Here is a 7869-nt window from a genome sequence, read left to right on the forward strand (position 1 = left end):
GAACCGCGATGATGTGTTGTTTAGAGGAAAAGTTTAAAAAAAATTAAATAAAAATTAAAAAAAAGAAGAAGAAAAAAATGCGAGAAACCTTGACACGCCATTTCCGGGTCACGGTGTGTTGGCAAGGAGTGATGCTGTGCGCTGTGTGCTGTACTTTTGCTGCTGGACTGGTTTTCCGCATCGTTGCACACGCTCCGGTACAGCTATTCCTCCATTGACACTGGAATGTACCACTCACTGTGAAGGGGAAATGTTCCCAGATGATTGGTACCAGTATCTTAATACCAGCACAGAGAGACAGAGAGAGAGAGATAGAGAGAGAGAGAGAGAGAGAGAGAGAGAGAGAGAGAGAGAGAGAGAGAGAGAAAGAGGTGAGAGAGATAGAGAGAGAGAGAGAGAGAGAGAGAGAGAGAGAGAGGGGTGAGAGAGAGAGATAGAGGTGAGAGAGAGATAGAGAGAGAGAGAGAGAGGGAGAGAGAGATAGAGGTGGGAGAGAGAGAGAGGTGAGAGAGAGAGAGAGAGATAGAGGTGAGAGAGAGAGAGAGAGAGAGAGCGAGAGAGAGAGAGAGCGAGAGCGAGAGAGAGAGATAGACAGAGAGAAACAGAGACAAAGAGGGGAGGGGGGGGTTCAGAGAAGAGAGAGACTAAGAGTAAAAAGGGTGAGAAAAGCAACTTGAAAACAGCTGACATGAGCGGCAAAAATGTCTACTGTATCATAAGTCGATTCAACGAAATCCGGAATAACTGTGTCGGGGTTTTATATGTTGTTGAAGAGTATGTTTCCCTTGTTTGTCCTGGCTTTTCAATGTACAGTATAGAAACGCTGAGGCAAGCTACTCGTGACCAACGAGGTCGAAGCAGTCTGCCCTCTTTGCTCGTGCCATTGTAGGCTTGCCTGAGTGTTATTCTAGGAACAAGAGAGAGCAACTCTTCCACAGCCTATATATACATTTGACAGAGTTACCGTTCCGAACATTGTCCATTACAGCAGCAGTGACAACCCTTTCAGGAACAACTGCAACACGAAGACCAGGTACCCGGTGTTTCGGTCCAGGGACAAAGGACAAACGCAGAAGTCAATTAGCATGACTGACATTTGGGAGGGTTTGGGAGGATCTGGGAGGGTCTTGGAGAGTCTAGGGGGGAGTAAGATGAAGACGAGAGGCCGGCCCCCTGACTCCACAAGGGGGTATCTGTGTCCACGAGAACTACACACGATGGATCACCTTGCAATGGCCCAGGGAGGGCAGAGGGATTAGCCGGGCGGGGGGGAGAAGGAAACTTGACAGGTCAGCCGTGCTGGACCACTGAGCTCAATGATTATTTTGTTGCAATTGTTTGTTTGAATCAATAACAAAGGGAAATAACCATTCTAAATTCATAAATGTGCGAACAAAGTGACAGTTTTCTTTGCTCGTTTGTTTTTGTGCTTGTTTTTTTGTCTGTTTGTTTGTGTGCCGGAAAAACAATGGGGGCAGCAGTTGTCTAGTGACGACGCCGACCTCCCATTAAGGTAAGGGTGAGTGTTCGACTTCCGGCCACCTGGCGGCTTAATTGTGCATTTTTTCTTCCGATTTCCCAGGTCAACTTATGTGCAGACCTGCTAGTGCCTTATCCCCCTTGTATGTACACGCAAGCACAAAACCAAGTACGCAGGGAAGAGATCCTGCAATCCATGTGAGAATTCGGTTGGTTATAGAATTACAAAAATGCGAAGCATGCATCCCCCGAAATCGGCGTATGGCTGCCAAAATGGCGTGGTAACAACGGGCATACACATAAAAAAACCACTCGTGCAAAAACAATTAAGAGTGTTCGTGGGTGTTTCAGCCCATGATAGCGCCAAAAAAGAAGAAGCCTTGTTCTAGTGTAGTTAAGTGTGGTTGTTGTGTGGTGTATTTCAGTCTTGATCACCGTGTAAGATAAGATAAGATAATTTATCGCATTTTACTGATCACATGACAAAAACAGCTTTTGTCATTGGTCAACTGGGAACTGTATATCAATTGACATCGTGCAGGAAGTTCCTTGTGAATTTGACATCGCGCAGGAAGTAGCTTTCCAATTCTATTTTTCAAGAAAATAATCTCACCTGAAAGAAATACACGTCTCCCATTCTTTAAATGCACAACTTTAAAAGCCGAAAGTAATTGTATAAGAAAGATTAAGGTGTGAAATAAATAAAAACAAAGTTTTACAACTTAACTTCCACAGAGAAGTAGTAGAATTGAAGGTTTTATTCCTACCGGTGGGAGGGGAATGGAACAGCCCAAAACAAAACAATGCAAGGGAGGTAATTAGCCCTGTTGTAACTTGTAGCAGACGTCGACTTTCAAGATGGCATCAAAGAAAAGGTTTGCAACATTGACTCAAGCAGATGTTGATGAAAAGCGAGCAAAACTTGCTGCTCCAAACACAAAGGTGAGTAAAAAAAATTACAAGGCAGTGTATCACTATCAATAATGTTTACAATTCACTAGAATTAATGCCAAGGTCCAACTTCCAAGGTGAATGTAAATTTATGCAGAAAGAAGTAAAATTAAAAACTGTAATAACAGACAATAATTTGAATAAATGAAGATCACATAACTGAAAATAGCCACTTACAACCCACAAATATGTGAAAGAGGAGATATATATAATCTGTAAATAGTACCACAGTTGCGATACAATTTGTAAAATGATCACCAGAGCTGCATGTATGCAGTACAAGCACACACAAAAAATGCAGGTAAAGTACCCAAGCAGCAATATAAAAGAACAGAGAAATGGACAAAATGCAGGAAATGTTACCAAACAGGCATTATTTCCAGTGAAAAGTTAAAATTACTCACTGACAATGTTGAGAAAGGCAAAAAATAAGATATCAGATCGAGGCATAAGCCGAGATCTGATATCATTTTGCCGCTCGAGTCATGCAATGATGCATGGTTACTCATAAATTATGTTAGGTACATTTACAGCGGAACCTCCATTTAAAAACCTTTAAACATCAGGTCTGAAAAAGGAGGAAATCTTACAGTTGCAATGGAGGTGTATCTCAAGTCATTATGAAATAAAAACTTGAAAAACCATAGCCTTAAAAATGGGAATTAAGTCTGATAATATGCAGGGGTTTTAAAAGGGAGGTTCCACTGTATCTTATTTTGGCATTAAGGTTCAGTTGGTTTGGGAATAAATCATGTTCACTACTTTTAGAGCTGAACCTTGTGCTAAGAGTAAGAGATGCAGTTTTGATAAAAATACAGTTGGTAAGTTTCAATTCAATCATCTCTTATTAAAAAAGCTGTAAGCTGTAACAATGTAAATGTAACTGAACAATTAAATGCAAGAAATAAATTAAATTGTGCGAGTTAGTGTACCCCCCTCCCTCCCCCTGTTGAAAATATGATAAAACTTCAAGAAACGTGGAACCAACTGTGAAAATGATTTTGTGTTTTCAGCGCATGAACCTGTCAGCTGCCAATGCACTGCGTGACTTTCTGCGAGAGATGGATGAAGGCGTTGACTTTGAACATTTTACCCCGGAGCAGTTAAATGAGACCCTAGCACGGTTTTACGTCTGTGCGCGGACCCACGATGGCCAGCTGTACAGGGGGAAAAGCCTCCAAGGGATGCGATACGCCCTCAACAGGTACTTGCAAGCGCCACCCCACAACAAACTTTTTGATGTGATCAAAGATCCTGTTTTTAAGAAATCAAACGAAAACTTCAAGCTGGCTATGGCCGAGATCAAGAGTGAGGGGAAAGGGGATGTGCGACACACCCCCCCTGTCGAAAGAAGATCTCCAGAGGCTCTACAACTCAATGTTCTTAAACACAAAGACACCCGCGGGCCTTGGGAACAAGGTCCAATTTGACATTCGCGTGTACTTTTTAAGGAGAGGGTGTGAAAACATGGACAAAATGACCAAAAACACTTTTTCGGTCAAAACAAACCCAACAACAGGAAAAAAGTATGTCATAAAAGAAAAAGATGAACTGACCAAAAACCACAGAGAGATGGATTCTGAAAAACTTACCGCAACCATGCCAGAGACAGGGGACGACAAGTGTCCTGTCGCCAGTTATGAAAAATATCTCAGCCTTCTCCATCCTGACTGCGACAGGCTCTGGACCTTTCCAAACGATTCTTTCACCGACGAAGACAAGACATGGTACTCCCGAAAACCCATGGGGTACAATACACTCAGGTCTTTCATGCCGAAGCTCAGCAAACTTGCAAAGCTCAGCCAGGTATACACCAATCATTCAGCCAGGGCTACAGGAGTCACCATATTAGCGGACGCAGACTTCTCCCCAATTGACATCATGAGCGCCAGCACACACAAGAGCGTCAGTTCTCTGGCAGTTTATCAACGGACATCCCTGACAAAGAAGCTGGAAATGGGCAACACGATCTCTGCAGATTTAAACAATTCCCGCCAACTTTTCCCCCTTTCAGGCCCCTCTCCGTCACACGCGCAGCCTTCACTGCCACTGGCTTCAGCTTCCAACTCTTCGAGACGCCATCTTTCTTCCTCTGCAAAGCGAACTTCCACCTCAACAAGTGCAACCATATCATCGATGCAGTCCGTTGACATCGCCCAACAAGACCTGGAAGCTTTTTTCGACACAGAAAATGAACCTGAGGACTTCACTGGTGCAGCCCGGCGCCCTTCGGTCCCTTCCATTTTTCAAAACTGTCAAATCGGCACCGTCAACATTTACCACAAGTGACTGTACGCCATGCGTCACTCGAGGCTGTGCCGTTTCCTGTTTTCCCTCCCCTGAACTTGTTCGCCTGTTACTGTTAGTGGTCTGTTTCGACCCGGGTTTTGTCTTTGGTACTTTCGAATGAGTTCTTTTCGTCATTGAAAACCTAACTGTTCTTACAGAATAAAAGTTATAGCAGCTGTTCATATTGACTTTGATTGCGTGTGTGCGAGAGTAAGAGGACAATCCAAACAAAAAAACACTTCCCGACATGACAGTAGCCTCCCTTGCATTAACTTCGGACTTCAGGTTTATCAATTCCAGTGTTCCGAAATCGAATGCGATAAAATCGTTATTGTTAGATTTTACTGTGATATCCAAATTTATCAGTCCTAATGTCTCGAAAGCTGAAATCATATCAGATCTCGGCTTACGCCTCGATCTGATATGATTTCAGCTTTCTCGACATTAGGACTGATATATTTGGATATCACAGTAAAATCTAACAATAACTGATAATAAGATTTCATAGAGCCTGTGAGGTTACCCTCGTGGACATTCTGGCTGCTTAGTCACTGGGGACAGCGAGCTGCTTTCTTTTTCCTGCATGCGTGTATGTTTGGTTCCAAGCCCTGAGACTGTCGCTGTCAACTTGGCTTCTTTGTCGTGCGCATGCGTGTATTCTTGTTTCCAAGCCCTGAGACTGTCGCTGTGAACTTGGCTTCTTTGTCGTGCGCATGCGTGTATTCTTGTTTCCAAGCCCTGAGACTGTCGCTGTCAACTTGGCTTCTTTGTCGTGCGCATGCGTGCACACAGAGGTGTTCACACCGAGGAGAGTCTGCACAACGTTGACTCTGAGAAATAAATCCCTCGCCGAATGTGGGGATTGAACCCACGCCGATAGATAGAGACAACTGGTTTTGAAGCCATCGCCGCTACCGACTAAGCTATTTCCCCGCCCCTAGATGTGGGTCAGGCGGCGCGTGTCCCATGCAGCACTGCGCACAGACAGCGAGCACAGTTTGTTGTGTGAGAAAACAGCACGTGGAGCAAGGCGAGAAAACCTTCAACACACCTCGGTGCCAGAGCCGTTATGGTCCACACCTAAGAATGTTCGAGACTATTTTGCTAGAATATCTTTGGTCTACACCTCGGCACGCCCTCACTGCACTGAGCTATGGAGCGAGGTCTGCACAAGATGGAGACATCATAGCTTGGCTTACCTCCACCCAGAGACAGGCTTCTATTTGACAGACAGACAGACAGACAGACAGACGCAAGCACGCACGCACGCACGCACACACACACACACACGCGCGCGCACCCTTTTTCTTCCTCTTTCGCACTCTCCGCCCCCATCTCTCTCTCTCTCTCTCTCTCTCTCTCTCTCTCTCTCTCTCTCTCTCTCTCTCTCTCTCTCTCTCTCTCAGTAACCCTCCTCCCCAAGCCACCCCCACCTGCGGTCTTTGGTTCAACGTTTACCTGTCCGTTTCTCCTGTTTCTTTAGCGCCGGTGTGGAGCAACGATACATAGCAGTAGACCATCGTTTTTGTATGCTACAAGATCTTTGAGTAGACCATCGTTTTTGTATGCTACAAGATCTTTGAGTAGACAATCGTTTTTGTATGCTACAAGATCTTTGAGTAGACAATCGTTTTTGTATGCTACAAGATCTTTGAGTAGACAATCGTTTTTGTATGCTACAAGATCTTTGAGTAGACAATCGTTTTTGTATGCTACAAGATCTTTGAGTAGACAATCGTTTTTGTATGCTACAAGATCTTTGAGTAGACAATCGTTTTTGTATGCTACAAGATCTTTGAGTAGACAATCGTTTTTGTATGCTACAAGATCTTTGAGTAGACCATCGTTTTTGTATGCTACAAGATCTTTGAGTAGACCATCGTTTTTGTATGCTACAAGATCTTTGAGTAGACAATCGTTTTTGTATGCTACAAGATCTTTGAGTAGACAATCGTTTTTGTATGCTACAAGATCTTTGAGTAGACAATCGTTTTTGTATGCTACAAGATCTTTGAGTAGACAATCGTTTTTGTATGCTACAAGATCTTTGAGTAGACAATCGTTTTTGTATGCTACAAGATCTTTGAGTAGACAATCGTTTTTGTATGCTACAAGATCTTTGAGTAGACAATCGTTTTTGTATGCTACAAGATCTTTGAGTAGACAATCGTTTTTGTATGCTACAAGATCTTTGAGTAGACAATCGTTTTTGTATGCTACAAGATCTTTGAGTAGACAATCGTTTTTGTATGCTACAAGATCTTTGAGTAGACAATCGTTTTTGTATGCTACAAGATCTTTGAGTAGACAATCGTTTTTGTATGCTACAAGATCTTTGAGTAGACAATCGTTTTTGTATGCTACAAGATCTTTGAGTAGACAATCGTTTTTGTATGCTACAAGATCTTTGAGTAGACAATCGTTTTTGTATGCTACAAGATCTTTGAGTAGACAATCGTTTTTGTATGCTACAAGATCTTTGAGTAGACAATCGTTTTTGTATGCTACAAGATCTTTGAGTAGACAATCGTTTTTGTATGCTACAAGATCTTTGAGTAGACAATCGTTTTTGTATGCTACAAGATCTTTGAGTAGACAATCGTTTTTGTATGCTACAAGATCTTTGAGTAGACAATCGTTTTTGTATGCTACAAGATCTTTGAGTAGACAATCGTTTTTGTATGCTACAAGATCTTTGAGTAGACAATCGTTTTTGTATGCTACAAGATCTTTGAGTAGACAATCGTTTTTGTATGCTACAAGATCTTTGAGTAGACAATCGTTTTTGTATGCTACAAGATCTTTGAGTAGACAATCGTTTTTGTATGCTACAAGATCTTTGAGTAGACAATCGTTTTTGCGGAGCAAGGAATTTCTCCGTGGAAAACCCACAGCGGTAGCAGGCACGTACAACAATTGGCTCTCTGCTGGTAGCTTTGCAGTGGAATATTCTTTTCTCTCGCCTGGAGCCTTTCTGATAACCTTGTACACTCTCTCCTCTATCATCCGGCCCATTCCCATGCGTGTTCACCATTCCTTACCCTCTGTACCGTGTGTACAGTGATGAGTGTTCCAGTCTTGTCTTGAAGCAAGAACGCATCCCCCCTCCCCCCTTCTGTGTGTGTGTGTGTGTTTGTGTGTGTGTGTGTC

Source organism: Littorina saxatilis, linkage group LG7 (assembly GCF_037325665.1).
Source record: "Littorina saxatilis isolate snail1 linkage group LG7, US_GU_Lsax_2.0, whole genome shotgun sequence".
NCBI lineage: Eukaryota > Metazoa > Mollusca > Gastropoda > Littorinimorpha > Littorinidae > Littorina > Littorina saxatilis.